The sequence below is a fragment of the Lepidochelys kempii genome, chromosome 1 (genome assembly GCF_965140265.1).
Source record: "Lepidochelys kempii isolate rLepKem1 chromosome 1, rLepKem1.hap2, whole genome shotgun sequence".
Classification (NCBI taxonomy): domain Eukaryota; kingdom Metazoa; phylum Chordata; order Testudines; family Cheloniidae; genus Lepidochelys; species Lepidochelys kempii.
Window position 1 is genome coordinate 273,136,252 of NC_133256.1, and position 19,400 is coordinate 273,155,651.

At 44.3% G+C, this 19,400-nt stretch overlaps 2 long non-coding RNA genes across 2 annotated transcripts in view; both read left to right on the top strand.

The window, feature by feature from the left end:
- LOC140906683 (uncharacterized) overlaps positions 1 to 16,035 on the top strand; it is a 137,036-nt gene extending 121,001 nt beyond the window's left edge. Inside the window, exon 5 of the long non-coding RNA XR_012157204.1 lies at positions 15,963 to 16,035. This is a non-coding gene — a long non-coding RNA (uncharacterized lncRNA). The remainder of the gene's footprint in view (positions 1 to 15,962) is intronic.
- Positions 16,036 to 17,472: 1,437 nt separating this feature from the next.
- LOC140906686 (uncharacterized) lies at positions 17,473 to 18,899 on the top strand. The gene is made up of 2 exons (XR_012157207.1): positions 17,473 to 17,759; positions 18,348 to 18,899. It is a non-coding gene; the product is annotated as an uncharacterized lncRNA (long non-coding RNA).
- The last annotated feature ends 501 nt before the right edge of the window (positions 18,900 to 19,400 follow it).

The following is a 19,400-nucleotide window of genomic DNA, read 5'->3' on the forward strand; positions in this document are numbered from 1 at the left end:
CTATAAAAGGGGGTGGAGCAGGACACAAGGGGATGCCAGTCATGAGAAAACTCCCGCTTACCACCTGAGAAGTCTTCTGGAACTAACAAGGACTTTACCGGGGAAAGGATTGGGCCCAGACTAGGAAGAAGTCTAGTCTGTGAAATAAGCTTATTGGAACATCTCTGAGATATTACCTGTAATCAGTTTCTTAATGTATAGGCTTAGACTTGCATGTTTTTGCTTTACTTCGTTCTGTCTGTTATTACTTGAAACCACTTAAATCCTACTTTTTATACTTAATAAAATCACTTCTGTTTATTAATAATCCCAGAGTAAGCGATTAATACCTGGGGGGAGCAAACAGCTGTGAGTATCTCTCTATCAGTGTTATAGAGGGCAGACAATCTACGAATTTACCCTGTATAAGCTTTATTCAGAGTAAAATGGATTTATTTGGGGTTTGGATCTCATTGGGAACTGGGTGTCTGGGTGCTGGAGACAGGTAACCTGCTGAGCTGTTTTCAGTTATGTATGCATGGACAAGACCTGGGTCTGTGTTTTATCAGGCTAGCGTGTCTGGCTCAACAAGACAGGGTTCTGGAAGTCCCAAGCTGGCAGGAATAACTGGCTCAGAGGTAATCTCGGCACATCAGGTGACAGTCCCAAGGGGATCTCTGTGGCTGAACTCGTCACAACACTTACCGAGTTTGTGGACAATACAAAGCCGGGAGGGGTTGCAAGTGCTTTGGAGGATAGGACTGAAATTCAAAATGATCTGGACAAACTGGAGAAATGGTCTGAAGTAAATAGGATGAAATTCAATAAGGACAAATGCAAAGTACTCCACTTAGGAAGGAACAGTTAGTTGCGCACATACAAATGGGAAATGACTGCCTAGAAAGGAGTACTGTGGAAAGAGATCTGGGTGTCATAGTGGATCACAAGCTAAATATGAGTCAACAGTGTGACACTGTTGCAAAAAAAGCAAACCTCATTCTGTGATGTATTAGCAGGAGTGTTGGAAGCAAGACATGAGAAGTAATTCTTCCACTCTACTCTGCGCTGATTAGGCCTCAACTGTGTCCAGTTGTGTATTGTGAGTATTGTGCCCAGTTCTGGGCTCCACATTTCAGGAAAGATGTGGACAAATTGGAGAAAGTCCAGGGAAGAGCAACAAAAAAGATTAATATGTCTAGAAAACATGACCTGTGTGGGAATATTATAAAAATTGAGTTTGTTTAGTCTGGAGAAGAGAAGACTGAAAGGGGACATAACAGTTTTCAAGTACATAAAAGTTTGTTACAAGGAGAAGGGAGAAAAATATTGTCCTTAACATCTGAGGATAGGACAAGAAGCAATGGGCAGTTTAGGTTAGACATTAGGGAAAACTTCCTGTCAGGGTGGTTAAGCACTGGAATAAATTTCCTATGGAGGTTGTGGAATCTCCATCATTGGAGATTTTTAAGACCAGGTTAGACAAACACTGTCAGGCGTGGTCTAGATAATACTTAGTCCTGCCATGAGCGCAGGCGACTGGACTAGATGACCTCTTGAGGTCCCTTCCAGCCCTATGATTCCATGATATGGGAGACCCAGGTTTAGTTCCCCTCACTCTGCCAGAAGAGGAGAAAAGATTTGAACAGGGATCTCCCATCTCTCAGAAGAGTTCTTTAACCTCTGAGTTATGGGCTATTCTGAAGCATTTGATTTTGGCTGCCAGATTTTAGATGGACAGCTGGTCTGATCCAATCTAGCAATTTCAGTATCACTGGATTTGAAAAATAAAATAAAATGCTTTTCAATTGGGTGCTCCCTTTTTCTTGGCAATCACCCAGTTCCTTTGTCAAGATGAAATATTCTACTCACTTGTCAGCTTGGTAGTTTATGCTCTCCAGAACTAGATCATTGCCTTGAAAAACAGAGAGCAAGTCCTATTATCCCTTAAACATATTATTGTGGGGGGAGGGAGATTTTTATAGGACACTAAAAACATCAACTCTTGTGATTTGTTAAAAATATGTCACCACAGAGATTTATCTGGGAGGGGGGAGGAGCTCAGGTTCAGCTTTTTGCATGGATTGCCTCTCATTCAGTAAAACATCATTTAAAGTTCAAAGCAGAGATAAATCAGCATGCTATGATCTGTAGACATCCTTCTCCTTCAAACTATATTATGCTGTGTTACTTTGGCAGCAGAACACCCATTGAAGTGTACTGAATGGTGGCACATTATTCACACTGTTTAGATATTGGTAAGAAATACCTGACATTCTGGATTTTTTTAAAAATATGAATGTATATAGCACATACCATTAATTCTATCCAGTGATCACAGCATGGCTAGCTACTTACATAATATATTAATTTAATAATGATATTGTGGTTCAGGGCTGTGTAAATGAAATATTTATTTTAATGCATTTTGCAAGCCTCTGCATAGGATACAGAACTACAACTAGGTAAAACTAAGCCCAAACCATAAAACTGGATCTGCTGTGTCCTCTAAACTTCAGAGATGTTCAGGTTCAGATCTAAATGGGCATCTCCACTTTGCAACTCTGTCCTATTATACACATATATAGGTAATTGATTTCACTTTGGTAATAAGAATAAACTCAGTGGCAAATGCCACCACCCCTACAATGATACCCTCCCTCTCCATCCTGTAGTGGACTGACATTTGAAACTTCTGAGTTTACTGTCAAATACACTCTTGTCCCTTTGGGTCCCTGGGTCCAGATTCAAATCAATGGGAGTTAGGGTCTTAAATATCTTTGTGGCTCGGGGCCTTGGTCCTGCAAACTTTCATAGCCAAACTGACAATTAGTCCTAAGAAAGACCTCTGTTGCTTTGTGAGTTCATAAGGCAAAAAAAAGTGTGCTGTATTTGCTATTTAATATCTCCTTGGTGGGTTTTTTAAAATTTTATTTCTGGGAACGGCACATTTTATAAATTAAGTGACTGGGGAAATTTATTAATCCTTTGTTCATTTTCTTTCTCTTGCAAAAAGTCCACTCCTCGAGACCAAAGCTTTCTGGCTGATCAGAAGCTGTGACATAATCCCCACAGTACTGAATGAGTGAGGTTTCCATTCATTCCACTGATAGATTGATCAGAGAAAGGTATGTGCCTTATTAGCTGAGCAGAATGGTTTACTTAATGGACTTAATTTTATGTCCATTAAAAGAAAAGTGATTTTAAATCTGTGTACAAATGGGCAAACAGGACTATATCCAATAAGAACAGTCCTGAGCCTTCATCTCAAACTGAATCTGAACACAAAGTTTCTGGAGGCATGAAAAAGAATTTGACATATTTGCACTTCCAGGTTTGGGTCAGAACCAAATTTGGAAGTACTGAAATGCCAGAGAAGTATTGCTATTTATTTGTATTGTAGTAGCACCTTAGGGTCCAAACTCTTGAGCAGGGCCACATTGTGCTAGGTGCTATACAATCACCTAACAAAAAGACAGTTCCTGGCCCAGAAAGCTCTTGGTCTAAGAATCTGTTTTCATGGTGTTTCTGGCCCAGAGTAAACTTAAGAAGATATGATCAAAGTAAATTTCCAGGCAGATGTATACTTTGTATGAGTTTTGGTAAATTCAGATTAACTTTGCACAAATGTGCAACTCTTTGGATCCTTAATGACATCATGATTCTAATTTTTCAGGTTCACTCATTGCGAGTCATTATGACAGCTGTTTATTGGGGAAGCAGTATAACTCAGTGACAAGGGCATGGAATTAGGAGATCTGAGTTCTTTTCCTAGCTCAGCTGCAGACTGCTGGCGGGCAGTGACCAAGTCAGTGCCTTAGTTTCTCCATCTAAAAAAGGTGGAAAATGACAGTGACCTCTTTGTAAAATTCTTCGAGATCTTCTGTCAAGGTTCCTTCCCCACTCTGAACTCTAGGGTACAGATGTGGGGACCTGCATGAAAAACCCCCTAAGCTTATTTTTACCAGCTTAGGTTAAAACTTCCCCAAGATACAGACTATTTTACCTTTTGCCCTTGGACTTTATTGCTGCCATCACCAAGCGTCTAACAAATATATAACAGGGAAAGAGCCCTCTTGGAAATGTCTTTCCCCTCAAAATCCTCCCAAACCCTACACCCCCTTTTCCTGGGGAAGGCTTGATAAAAATCCTCACCAATTTGCATAGGTGGACACAGACCCAAGCCCTTGGATCTTAAGAACAATGAAAAAGCAATCAGATTCTTAAAAGAAGAATTTTAATTGAAGAAAAAGTAAAAGAATCACCTCCGTAGAATCAGGATGGTAAATACCTTACAGGATAATCAGATTCAAAACATAGAGAATCCTTCTAGGCAAAACCTTAAGTTACAAAAAGACACAAAACAGGAATATACATTCCATTCAGCACAGCTTATTTTATCAGCCATTTAAACAAAACAGAATCTAACGCATATCTAGCTAGATTACTTACTAAGTTCTAAGACTCCATTCCTTTTCTGTTCCCCGCAAAATCAACACACAGACAGAGAGAACCTTTGTTTCTCCCCCACTCCAGCTTTGAAAGTGTCTTGTCTCCACATTGGTCATTGTGGTCAGGTGCCAGCGAGGTTATCCTAGCTTCTTAACCCTTTACAGGTGAAAGAGTTTTTCCTCTGGCCAGGAGGGATTTTAAAGGTGTTTACCCTTCCCTTTATATTTATGACATCTTCTGACAAAAAGTGCTATATAATGTATTACTATAATTACATCACAGTGACCACCTTAAATAATTTGCTTATCTCCCCTATTATATTCACCTTTTCTTTAAAATACCAGAAGGCATTCTTTCAGGGTACAAACGGCATGCTGCATTGAGAGAATAATTAAGAGTAAGCCTGTGAAAGGAGCTAAATGAGATTTGATTGTTTTGCAAAAATGGGCCCTCGGGGATTATTTTGCTAGGCTATACCCTGTAGTGAGACAATTATATAACTGGAGCTTCTAAATAGAAGTCCATTAACTATCATAGCAGCGATGTAATAATATGGAAAAATACTGAGAGCAAGGTGTGTATTTTGAAAGGAAAATGTAAATGTAGGCAATATTTGTTTTCATGTAATGTAAGACAAGGGGAATATGTTCAATAGTATGGCAGTTGAAATTATGTAAAGTGCTCCTTTTAACAGCTGTTTTAAATGGGAAGAGCCTTCTGAATGAAGGACCTGGGTCAGGTCTGGGACTTCCTTCCTTCCTTCTCCACACCCCTTTGGTCTTCTAGGGCCCATGTTTGTTGACTGTCAGGGCATGCTGCAAAGACTGTCAGTTCTTCCAGGCTATCTCATGGCATGTGGGTTGAAAAAGATATGAGTGAGTAGAGGGGAGGATATTTTTTGCAGGGTAGAATTTTTTTAAAATATAGAAATGGATCTGTTTGGATTTTTGTAAATGGTTTTATAAAATTCAAATTAATCCAGAGTTTTAGATTCAGTATGTGCTTGATAAATTCCAATAAATTACAGAAATTATTGCAGTGGAGCTCATGTACAGATCTCAGTTCAGTGCACTTTCAAATGTTCACATAATAGAATGTGTTATAGATTACTATCAGAAGTAATGGGAGGGTTCTAACCATAACCACAGGCTACTGCCCTCCTGGCTCAAGTCCGACTGTAGAAGAAGGAAAATGAGGAGATGCACTAGGGCCAATACTGCACAATTGAAGTCACAGGAAGTTTTGTTATTGACTTCACTGAGACGGGGATAGGGTCCACCCTGGGCATAATGTTGCATTTTGAAAAAGAGTTAGGGTCTACTAATGTGAGCAAAGAAAGTCTGAATTGTAGTAGAAATTGCTATCCCCTACTCCATATCCTGGACATAATAATCACCCACATACTCAAGCAATTTGGTGGTTTCAGATGGTCTGTATGACAAGTAAAAATGATCATTCCCTCTGCATGTGGTGCATTTTTCATTAGAAACTATCTATGTATCTCGAAACAGTGAAATTGACTATAGACAAAGCGTTGTCAAATGCCACTAAGTCTGTGCGCGTGTGTGTGTAATACAATATTCTAATGTCTTTAGTGTAAGTGTTTTTAGGTGTTACTTGTAAGTTAAAAATAGTAAGTTAAAATATCACACTTCTGCTAGATTTTTTTAAAATTCCAAAATATCCCTTTCATATTCTAATTGAAAATATAGGCGAGGACAGCTGCCATCTTTTAGTTAAAAAAAAAAAGCTTACTAAAGGACTTGTTACTGACATACAGCTGATGTTTTCTTTTAGTTAGGGGAGAGTCCATTTAAATTCTAATCATAGGACCTGATTCTGCAAACACCTCTGCATGTGTTTCATTTGAAGCATGTGACAAGTGAAACAAATTGGAAACTAATGGTATGTCTACTTTGGGGATTTAATCTGAAGTTTTTGATGAGCATCAGGTAAGTCACAGTATGTAAGTCACAGCAATAGCCTGCACATGGAATGCCTGTTCCATTTTCAGTTCACACCATGGGAACTCCCAGTGGTGGTTTGCTGCAAATTAATGACATAGTCTTCTTGGTGAGTTTCCCATGGTCCTTTGCTTCATTGCTGAGAAGCATGGCTCCTGGGATTGTTTATACTGTGAATTGTGGGAAGCCAGATGGCTTCAATTAAAAAAAAATCCATGTTTCCACTGTCTCCACCTCAACTTCCTTTCTGGTTTGGCCTGTGCTATTTTTGAATTGCTGCCTGCTTGCATGGACCTGACAGTACTCTGTGCCACTAAGGCAACAACAGCATATACAGAGCCTGCTTGAACGGTATTACAGCAGTCAAAGCCAGAAAAAATTGGCATTGGGCTTTGCCCGTTGCGCTATCAAGCAGACGATGAAGGAACAGGAGAATATACTCGGCAGGAGCAGCAGCTCCTCAGGCAGCAGGAGAACACTCTGAAGCGGTGGCAGCAGGCCAAGGAGAAAGAGGATGATCCCAAGCTGTTGGAACTAAAGGACTGGTTTCAGCTACACAGCATTTAGTGATATGTCTTGGCCTGGGAATCCAGCATGGATTGGTGGGAAAATATAGTTCTGTAGACCTGAGATGACCAGCAGTGGTGAGAGAACTTCAGGAAGGGAAGGGCTACTTTTTTCAATATCTGTGCAGTATTGTCTCCAGAGCGGCAACAACAGCATACTAATACGCAGTATCCCATCCTCGTGGAGAAGCGGGTTGCCATTGCCACCTGGAACTGGTTCCATGCAGAGTGTTACTGATCTGTAGCCAACCAGTTTGGTGTGGGGAGATCAACTGTTGGGGTCATTTCCATGCAGATCTGCTACGCTATTGATAAGGTACTGCTTAACAAGGATCACAAAACTAACTAATGCTCAGGAGATTACTGATGGCTTTGCACACATGGAGTTTCCAAACTATATTGGGGCAATTGATGGAGTCCATGTGCTTATCATTTGCATGTCCTGGCCAGGGTGCAGAATTTATAAACAGAAAGGGGGAGGGTATATCTCCATAGTGCACCAAGGACTGCTTGACCACCGTGGAAGGTTCACAGACATAAATGCAGTGATCTGGAAGGGTCCACGATGGAAGGGTCTTTTGGAACTCTATTCTATCTAAATTAATGGAGGAAGGACTCATTGGCCCCAGGACCACTGTGGACATAAATGGTGTGGAGATTGGTCCATGAAGCCATACACAGGCCACTTGGACAGAAGGAAGGGAAATTTTAACTAGCACCTGAGTAGTTGCAACATGGTGGTAGAGCGTGCATGTGATCATTTCATGGTGCTGTTTATGAAATAGGTTGAAAACAACAGATCATTTTATGTTGTTGTTTATGCAATAGGGTGGAACCAGCAGGAAATATTTTTTTTAGCCATTATAACTTCATGTTGTGCTCAGCTGAACATTTGTGAGAACAAGGGAGAAAGCCGTAATGATGGGTGGGAGGCTGAGGCGCTGAGTCTTACTCAGCGGTTTGAGTAGCCAGCAAGGTGTCCCACAGAAAATGCTCATGCTTGGGGGGATGTTGTCAAAGATGCGTGTTAGTTGTATATTGAGCTTCATGCCTGAACACGTGCTGCTGTTAGCCCATGGAAGGAGTGTGGCAGGGAGAGTCCAGCTCTGAAAGCAGCAGCAGCTGTGGAGCTTCCTGCAGCTGTGGGAAATTCATGGAGGTGGAGGAGGGTCTGATCTCCCCCATGCTGCTAGGAGCGCCACAGCTGGGGGCTTTGAGATGCTAGTCCAGGTCAGGCTGGGGAGGGACAGAACTTACTCTTCCCCTGCACGGCCGCTCTCGGGGACGACATAGGTGTCGACTCCATGGGTGCTTCAGGGCTGAAACACCCATGGGAAAAAATGGTGGGTGCTTAGCACCCATGGGCAGCCCCCCATCAATGCCTCTCCCTCCCCGCAGCGCTTCCCACCCACCTGCAGCCCCACGGAGGAGCGCTTCCCCCTCCCTCCCAGCGCCTCTCGCCTGCCACAGATCAGCTGTTTCGGTGTGAGGAAGCGCTGGGGGAATGGGGGAGGAGCAAGGGGCTGGAGGAGGAGCGAGGATGCAGCACGCTTGGGGGAGGGGGTGGAACTGGGCGGGAAGAGGCGTGGCAGGGGTGAGAAGAGGTGGGGCGGAGCGGGATGGGAAGAAGCAGGGCTTGGGTGGGGCATCGGGGGAAGGAATGGAGTGGGGGTGGGGCTTGGGCAGAGCTGGGAGGAGCACCCCCTGGCAGATTAGAAACTCGGTGCCTATGGGGGAGGATCAGACCCACCTCCAGGTACCACACCCAGCTGGGGGAAGCTCCCTGGCTGCTGCCTTCAGAGCCCAGCTCTAAAGACAGTGCAGAAGTGAGGGTGGCAATTCCGTGACCAACCTACAACAGCTTTGTGGCCCCCCACAACCTCCTTTTGAGTTGGGACCCCCAAGGTTACAACACCATGAAATTTCAGATGTAAACATTTGAAAATGTGAAATTCACCAATTTTAAAATCCTCTGGCTGTGAAATTGATCAAAATGGACTGTGAATTTGGTAGGGCCCTACTTATTGTTCATATTCCAGACTGGGCATGGTTGCATTTTTTTTTGTTATGTATATATGAATTTAACTACCTGAGACTCTTCCCAGTCTTGGGGAAATCTCAGAGACAGTAAGTGGTCGGTGTGTGAGGAGGGAGCGGGGTGCATTGGGATTTCTGTCTGCTGTATATGCTGTTAGGAAGATTGGAGTGGGGTGAGGTGTGTTGGAATTACATTCACAATTTGGTTTTGCAGTTTTGTTTGCACACTGGAGGTGCTTGTATGGCACTGGACAGTGTCAGCTGACCAAGTCAAGGGCAGTCTACCCTAGTGATCGAAGTGGGTGACAGTAGTCCAGTGCCAAGCCAACAGTCAAATTGGAAGGCAGGAACTGGATGCCAGAGCCAAGGTTCAAGCTGGTGTCTGTGGTCAGGAGCCAGAGCCAAAGGTCAAACCAGAGGGCAGGAACTGGAGCGAGCAGGATAGCAGGAAAGGAGGGGCTCAAGGCACGGGCAGGACAGAGGCAAGGCTGGGTGCAAGGCAGGAGTGTCAGGAATGAAGTGACGCAGGAGCCAGCACAGTGGTGGGCGAGAGCATTGAGAAGCCAGTGAGCTGTTGCTGCTGCTGGCTTAAGAGCCAGCCTGCTGGCCCTTCCAGTCAGTCAGGTGGTGTGGCTAATCAGGCAGCCTGCTGCAGGCCAGCTGCACGGATGTGGCTGCCTGGAGACAAGCTCTGCTGCAAGCCCTGATTCCTGGCTGAGAGGCATAGGTGCTAGAACTAGGGGTGCTGGAGGTGGCTTGAATTGGTTTCCATCATTCAGGATTTACAATTTGGTTCAATGGCTCTCAGCACCCCCACTATAAAAATTGTTCCAGCACCCCTGCATAGAGGTTATAGGGGCGGGGGGATGACAAACTTGATAGTAATCCACTCTACATCCCCTTCAGGCTGTCCTCACTCTTGCCATTACACTGAGGACGTGATCGTTCTCCTCTATTCGACATTGATGAGGCCTCATCTGGAGTACTGTGTCCAGTTTTGGGCCCCACACTACAAGAAGGATGTGGATAAATTGGAGAGAGTCCAGCGAAGGTCAACAAAAATGATTAGGGGTCTAGAACACATGACTTATGAGGAGAGGCTGAGGGAGCTGGGATTGTTTAGCCTGCAGAAGAGAAGAATGAGGGGGGATTTGATAGCTGCTTTCAACTACCTGAAAGGGGGTTCCAAAGAGGACGGCTTTAGACTGTTCTCAATGGTAGCAGATGACAGAACGAGGAGTAATGGTCTCAAGTTGCAGTGGGGGAGGTTTAGATTGGATATTAGGAAAAACTTTTTCACTATGAGGGTGGTGAAACACTGGAATGCGTTACCTAGGGAGGTGGTAGAATCTCCTTCCTTAGAGGTTTTTAAGGTCAGGCTTGACAAAGCCCTGGCTGGGATGATTTAACTGGGAATTGGTCCTGCTTCGAGCAGGGGGTTGGACTAGATGACCTTCTGGGGTCCCTTCCAACCCTGATATTCTATGATTCTATGATTCTATGAGGCAGACAACTAGGAGCCAGAGAATGATCTTATTCAAAAAGGCAAAAGGCAGACCAGCGAGATATTCTGTGAAGTTATTCACCAGGATGGTCCCCCCAGAAGTGCTGAAGGAGTGGAAGCAGCTTACAAGCTATACCAGGGGCAGGTGTGTGTGGCTATTCCCTATATTATGAAAAGCAAAAATTGAGCAATTTCTCAATCTTAAACTCTACTATAGCCTCCCTGCAGATATGAAGAAAGTGCACAGGAAAATAGGTAGGGTCCTCCAATGAGTGTCAGTTAGAATGTGTGTTATGAGGTGTTACAGGGTCCACTCATCACAGCGGTGTCTCCTGCTGTCATTCATGGGGATTAGTTCTGCCAGTCAGTGCACCCTCTCCTGATGGTGCCTATCTGGTCATCTTCACTGCCTGCAGACTTGCGTCAGACTAAATACCACAGCATTCTCTTCATGACTCGACCCTCTGGCCATGTCATGATCTGTGTTTCCCCCTTCTGGGGTTAGGTATTACTGTGCACCAGTCATGCCACTTCCCCAGTGGTGAATGGGAGGGACCTGAGCCCACCAATTACTCCAGGTCCCAGCCCAGGGACCCTGTGGATCGCAGCCTGCTGCTGTGCCTCTTTAACTTCTGTTCCTGCTGCTTTAATTCCCTGGGCCACTTCCCTGTGGCCCCAGTACCTTCTTTGCCCTCTTCTCAGGGCATTCAGCCAGCTAGTCCCAGCAGCCAGCTAGGAGCTCCCTCTTGCTCCCCGGGTCCCTGTTAGCAGCTGCTCTGCCCAAGGTACTTCCCTTCCCACAGCCCACTAGGAACACAGTCCTCAGACCCTGAGCTCCCAGCAGCCACTGACTCTTCTCTGCCCTGCAGCTCCCTTTTATGTGAGCCCACTGGGCCCTGATTGGCTGTTCCATGCAGCATCCCTCCAATTGGCTGCTTCCTGCACAGTCTCCCTAGGTTGCTTGTAGGAGTCACATCCATTGTTCCTTTCTGGGACAGGGTGTGGCAGGTCCATGATGCCTTGATTAACCCCTGCAGGGTGAGTGTGGGGTAGAAACCCAATCACACAAGGCATTTGTACCTCAGCTGATAGCTGTATTGTTTGTATTGTGCCATTACTGGTCAAACAATATACATTTAAATCTCATGTAAACTGTGAACGCTCACCAAACTTATTTTCCTGTAACCATTGTCACAACTGTTGAATTTTGCACAAGTGAATTTTTTCTTTGTTCATCTTTGCCACGGGGCAGGGGGCAGTGTAGAGGTTGGTGGCTGCCATTTGAGACAGCAGAAGGAGGGAGGTTTTGCTGGTCAGAATTGATGAGGGAAAGGGAAAGGAAAATAGGCAGATGAGCAACTGCCTTTCATGCTGTGATCCTGAAAAGAGTCAACAGTTGTGACTTTAGCATGTCACAGAGACCTATTGCCTGGGTGGAGCAGCTCCTATTTGGAAACATGTACAGGGGTGGGGTGTATGTGGGGGTGTGTGTCTAAACAGACAGCATGGGCCAAGGGATGGAGGGGAGCAGAGACTGGATACTCTGAAGGGCTACTAGCTCACATCTGCCTACAATGATAGTGGCTATGGGGTACCAAGAATGGCAGTATGGCACAATAACAATACATTTCAAAGATAAATGCTTTCATTCCAGAGCTCCTTGCAGGGGATCTGCTTCTTCAGCCCCAGTCTGGGTTCCTGGTTGGGACCTGGACTCAGGAAATGCATGGCAGGATTTGTGGTCCATTACAGCAGGACAGAATGGGGGCTGTCAGGGTCTTGAGTCCCCAAAAGATCCTGGAGTTCAGGGGACGGCTCCTCTGCGGCATCTTCCTGCTCATTCTCCAATGGGTCTGGCCAGTTGTCCTTGGTGGTGGGGAGAGCACAGGCAGCAGATTCCGCCTGGTGTCTGGGACAAGCTGTATTATAATTTTCCAGGTCATCAAAAAATGGACAGGGCACATGGCCCCTGCTGAATGGTCACCTATTGTCCACTGATTCAATGTACTTTTTTCCTGAGCTACTAGATCTTTATCTAGCACCTCTCAGCATCCTGGTCATGGCTCCATGCAGACATCTGCTGTGCAGTGTCCACAAAAAGGAATATATTCCAGTGGCTGACCACAAGCAATTCCTGAATTGACACTTCTCCCCAGATGATGATGAGATCCAAGGTCTCAGTATGGCTAAAAACATCTGGGTAAGGCTAGCTGTGGGGCTTCTGGAGTGGTATCATGGTTACATCACAAAAATCCAGGAGCAAATGGACAAAACCTGATTCTGTGCCAGCTTTCAAAGGGGGCAGAGTTGGCCTGGGGATGTGACAAAAGGAAAGTGGAAGTCACACAGGTGAATGGACAGGTCTTAATGGCTGATTGCAAAGCACTGTAGGATAGCCATTGGACCCATGCAAAAAGTGGTGCACAGCAATTGCGTCCACATGAACAACAGACCAAACTAATTCAAGTCTACATACATCACAATTATAGCACAAGTAACAATTCAAAGCAAACACTTTGTAAGCAGACTCCAGGGTTTGTAATAAATGCGGAGTTAGGATGCAGTGATGGATTGCATTGTTTGTATGCAAGTGTTTTCAAACCAGATTATTTCAATTTGATCTGGTTTAAACCCCCAAAACGAAAAGTAGAGAGATGCTTTTAGATTTGTCTGGAGTCTCTGAAGTATGAAAATAACTGAATAAGCTGCTTACCTTTAACTTGAAATACAATAAAAACTTTTATGCCCATATATCACTATGTATTTGTGTATAAGTGAGGACTTGTATGGTATGACTAACCTGATGATAATATACAGAGAAATTTTGAAGTCAATCAGTGGCACCACTCATGCTTAAATTTATACAGATATTTAAGTACCTTCCTGAACTGCGTTCTTCATAAAGATTCAGTTATAAAAAATGTACTTCTGCATACTCTAAAAAAATTCTCACTGTGGAATACCATTACTTTTCATTTCTTAAATATGTGTAAAATTACTATTATTAAAGTTAAACAATGCTGCCATTATCTTGTATCAAGAAGGTTATGTATCAAAATATTTCCTTTAAAAGCTGGAGAGCTTCAACAATACATATCAGATTTGAAAACTCTCTCAGTGATTCAACCATCTTAGATTATTTATTGTGCATACTGATTTTGCTGCTGTTTCAGAAAATAATCATGTCTTTGTGCTCCCAATATATCATAGTCACATTTTTCATAACTTTAAAGACAAGTAACAGCCAGTGCTGCTTTTCCTCCCATTCCAGCCCCAAAACACTTAGCTTTCTCTTCCCATTATATTCTTATAGGCATAGGGAACTGTACACAGTGAAATTGTCTTTCTAACTCTCTGGACTGAATTATATTACCCTATAAGCAAAAATATTGGATAAAATAGGTTTTGCTTAGTTATACAGTTCTGTAGTACTACTTTTTGTATATTTTAAAGGATTTATATTATTTGTAAGCACTTTTGATGATTATTTGTGTATCAGCAGATGGATAGTGATTTACGTAATTCAAATTCAGTTTTCCCAGGACAATAAAAAAGAAAGTAGGATTAGGTAAAATATTGAAAAAATGATGCTGACTTCTGTAGAGGGCTCAGTACATTAATGAGCCATTGAAGATTCAATGTGAAGGAACCTATATTGTCTTTTCCTGCAGGAGTTCCAATTTGGAAAAAAAATGTGATTTTGCTCTTTTGCTACAGCTAAATAGGACAGTTTTAACTTAGTATCGCACCCTATAGCTTTGGACTCTTCATGTATTATTTCTGCATAAGATAAGCTATTATTTTATTAATTCTGCCATTTATATGTTGGTAAGTAAAATATTCTGATGTGTTTTTTATGTGCAGAAAGACATTCACTTATTTTCCCCTATGATTTTATTCTTTATTTAAAAAAAAATAGCAGCAGGATGGAAAAATTCTTTGAATATGAGTCCAGACCATCAGTGTGTGTTTATTTACACAATGTGTGTGTGTGTGAGAGAGAGAGAGACAGAGAGAGAGAGTATATTTTTTAATATTTTGGATAATCTATCCCATACAGTCAAATTGAAAATGATTCACAATATACCATATATACTTGTTCACAAGCCAAATTTTTTTAATAAAAAAGGGAAGCATCAGAGAAGGGGGTCAGCTTATGAACAGGTATAGAGAGGGAGAGGTGAGACACAGCCCCTCCCCCCAACAGAGGGAGGAAGGAGAGGCAGCACAGCCAGCAGAGCCAGAAGGAAAGAGGCAGGGCCAGAGTCTCTCTGCTTCTGGGCACGCTGTTCTCCCCCCAGCCTCCGAAGCAGCTACAGCTCTGGGGCTGGCAGGCTGCAGCTGTGCCACTCGGCCCTGCCCACCAGAGCAGGTTGCGGCCGTGCCACCCGACCCAGTCTGCTGGAACATGCTGCGGCCACGCCGCCTGGTCTGGCCTGCCGGAGCAGGCTCTTGGAGCAGCTCCAGCCAGGCCACAGATGTCCTCCCCTGGCCCTCCCCAGATAAGGTGGGAATTACAGGGTCATCTTATGAATTATAGGGTCTGCTTATGAATGGGTCATAAAAATTTTCCATGTTTACTTATCCATTTTGGGGGGGTTGGCTTATAAACAAACCACCTTATGATCGAGTATATACAGTATGTCAGTGTCATAAATAAAATAGAAGCTTGCTGGACGTGAACAAACCACAGCATACTTGACAGATATTATTAAAGCATGTACGTGCTAGCCTTACCTAAATGCATGGGGGAGCATATTAAGGCCATCAAGAGAGCAACAAATAATTAGGCACAGGCTTTAAATCACTGCCCAAGTTGGGGGTAAGGACAGGCTACCACACGATGGAAAATGCAGTGTACAGTGATGTCATGTGTACCTCTTTAATCTCTCACATACCTGTATTACTAAATTGGCATATTGCACTGCCATAGAAAAACATATTTAGGGTGTGTATGTACACATGCATGTGCACAAGGAGTCTTTCTGCACATGTGCCTTCCATGTAATGATCAAACTCTGCAGTCTCTGTGCTCTTTTGAGCAACTGCTGGGGATAGGCTGTTAGTAGGTGAGACCATAGTCCTGCCTCTCTTGCACTGGTCATGGAGCTGGCTGGCCACCCATACTTGTCTGTGCCTAAAGGTAATAACATAACCAAAAATGTGTAGCTGAAACATCCAGAATGTGTAGCAAAGAGCCACAATTCATAGCACTCACTTTTTACTGTGAATACCTACAACTGTATGTTTGTATCACTGAAAGTAATATCCATTGTGTGAATTCCTAGCTGCATTAAATATGTAATGCCTTACTTTTTGGCTTCCTCTAGTTATTTTTTGTTTTCAAAGGAGTTAAGGAAAGAATGTTATATATTTCTATTTCATCAAATACTGGTAGTTAGTACAGAACTGTAATACTAAATGTTATTTCCCCACAATTTGTTGTTTTTTATCTCTCTGTAGTTCTTCTATCATAATGCAGTCACCGCCACAGGACTGGATGGGCAGCAAATGAAGAGCATGACAATCAGGGTAAGAAGCTGTGACATTATCTGATTAAGATATGACCATGCAAAAGCTTTGTTGCTACCACTGTTATATAATTACAACCAATTTTATACAAAGTGTGGCGCATCACCAGAAAAGGTTAAACAACTGGCAGGCTAATTGACCCAAATTCAACCCTTAGAGACATTTTGGTAGATAATGTTTGTGGTTTTGTGTGTTTACATATATATTGTTAAAAGTTAACAATGTAATCAAACAGTCCCTGTCTATGCTGTATTCTGTTAATTCAGAGATCAAAAGGACATCTTAACATTTAAATGAACTGTAAACACAGGATATCACTGTAGTCCTGTCTCTTTGAAATGTATAACAAATCACCTGAGAATGGTGGGAAACAGTCACTTGCCTTATGTTAATCTGTGCAGCTAATTACCGGTGATGCTTAGGAAACAGGTCCACTTCAAAGTCCCCATAATTGTGGGAAGCATGCCAGAGCTGGAGGGACATGCTGGTTGCTCCTGGGGAGCCACATGGAGCCAGGTAGGGAGCCTGCCAGCCCCATGCTAACCAGACGTTTAATAGCCCAGTAAGCAGTGCTGATTGGAGCCGCCACGGTCCCTTTTTGACTGGGCGTTCCGGTCAGAAAATGGACACCTGGCAACCCTATCGGTCAGGGTTACAAAAGGCTATTGCTGTTACATGCTAGGATTCAGTCTCTGGTGAGTTAAAAACCAAGTTCATTCATATATGTTTATCACTCTACTGGACATCTGTATAGACAAGATTCTGATCTTGTAAACCCATATGCATCTGAGCCCTGGTCTACACTAGGACTTTAGGTCGAATTTAGCAGCGTTAAATCGATGTAAACCTGCACCCGTCCACACGATGAAGCCCTTTATTTCGACTTAAAGGGCTCTTAAAATCAATTTCCTTACTCCACCCCGACAAGTGGATTAGCGCTTAAATCGACCTTGCCGGCTCGAATTTGGGGTACTGTGGACACAATTCGATGGTATTGGCCTCCGGGAGCTATCCCAGAGTCCTCCATTGTGACCGCTCTGGACAGCACTCTCAACTCAGATGCACTGGCCAGGTAGACAGGAAAAGAACTGCGAACTTTTGAATCTCATTTCCTGTTTGGCCAGCGTGGCAAGCTGCAGGTGATCATGCAGAGCTCATCAGCACAGGTGACCATGATGGAGTCCCAGAATCGCAAAAGAGCTCCAGGATGGACCGAACGGGAGGTACGGGATCTGATTGCTGTTTGGGGAGAGGAATCCGTGCTATCAGAACTCCTTTCCAGTTTTTGAAATGCCAAAACCTTTGTCAAAATCTCCCAGGGCATGAAGGACAGAGGCCATAACAGGGACCCGAAGCAGTGCCGCATGAAACTGAAGGAGCTGAGGCAAACCTACCAGAAAACCAGAGAGGCGAACGGCCACTCCGGGTCAGAGCCCCAAACATGCCACTTCTATGATGAGCTGCATGCCATTTTAGGGGGTTCAGCCACCACTACCCCAGCCGTGTTGTTTGACTCCTTCAATGGAGATGGAGGCAATACGGAAGCAGGTTTTGGGGACGAAGAAGATGATGATGAGGAGGAGGTTGTAGACAGCTCACAGCAAGCAAGCGGAGAAACCGGTTTTCCCGACAGCCAGGAACTGTTTCTCACCCTGGACCTGGAGCCAGTACCCCCCGAACCCACCCAAGGCTGCCTCCTGGACCCAGCAGGCAGAGAAGGGACCTCTGGTGAGTGTACCTTTTAAAATATTATACATGGTTTAAAAGCAAGCATGTGAAAGGATTACTTTGCCCTGGCATTCGCGGCTCTCCTGGATGTACTCCCAAAGCCTTTGCAAAAGGTTTCTGGGGAGGGCAGCCTTATTGCGTCCTTCATGGTAGGACACTTTACCACTCCAGGCCAGTAACACGTACTCGGGAATCATTGTAGAACAAAGCATTGCAGTGTATGTTTGCTGGCATTCAAACAACATCCGTTCTTTATCTCTCTGTGATATCCTCAGAAGAGTGAGATATAATTCATGGTCACCTGGTTGAAATAGAGTGCTTTTCTTCAGGGGACACTCAGAGGAGCCCATTCCTGCTGGGCTGTTTGCCTGTGGCTAAACAGAAATGTTCCCCGCTGTTAGCCACAGGGAGGGGGGAAGGTTGAGGGGGTAGTCACGTGGTGGGGGGAGGCGAAATGCGACCTTGTAACGAAAGCACATGTGCTATGTATGTAATGTTAAAAGCAAGGTTTACCCTGAAAGAGTGTAGCCACTGTTTTATAAAATGTGTCTTTTTAAATACCGCTGTCCCTTTTTTTTTCTCCACCAGCTGCATGTGTTTCAATGATCACAGGATCTTCTCCTTCTCAGAGGCTAGTGAAGCTTAGAAAGAAAAAAAAACGCACTCGCGATGAAATGTTCTCCGAGCTCATGCTGTCCTCCCACACTGACAGAGCACAGACGAATGTGTGGAGGCAAATAATGTCAGAGTGCAGGAAAGCACAAAATGACCGGGAGGAGAGGTGGTGGGCTGAGGAGAGTAAGTGGCGGGCTGAAGACAGGGCTGAAGCTCAAATGTGGCGGCAGCGTGATGAGAGGAGGCAGGATTCAATGCTGAGGCTGCTGCAGGACCAAACCAGTATGCTCCAGTGTATGGTTGAGCTGCAGCAAAGGCAGCTGGAGCACAGACTGCCACTGCAGCCCCTCTGTAACCAACCGCCCTCCTCCGCAAGTTCCATAGCCTCCACACCCAGATGCCCAAGAACGCGGTGGGGGGGCCTCCGGCCAACCAGCCACTCCACCACAGAGGATTGCCCAAAAAAAAGAAGGCTGTCATTCAATAAATTTTAAAGTTGTAAACTTTTAAAGTGCTGTGCTTAAAGTGCTGTGTGGCATTTTCCTTCCCTCCTCCACCACCCCTCCTGGGCTACCTTGGTAGTCATCCCCCTATTTGTGTGATGAATGAATAAAGAATGCATGAATGTGAAGCAACGATGACTTTATTGCCTCTGCAAGCGCTGATTGAAGGGAGGAGGGGTGGGTGGTTAGCTTACAGGGAAGTAGAGTGAACCAAGGGGCGGGGGGTTTCATCAAGGAGAAACAAACAGAACTTTCACACCATAGCCTGGCCAGTCATGAAACTGGTTTTCAAAGCTTCTCTGATGTGTACCGCGCCCTCCTGTGCTCTTCTAACCGCCCTGGTGTCTGGCTGCGCGTAACCAGCAGCCAGGCGATTTGCCTCAACCTCCCACCCCACCATAAACGTCTCCCCCTTACTCTCACAGATATTGTGGAGCACACAGCAAGCAGTAATAACAGTGGGAATATTGGTTTTGCTGAGGTCTAAGCGAGTCAGTAAACTGCGCCAGCGCGCCTTTAAATG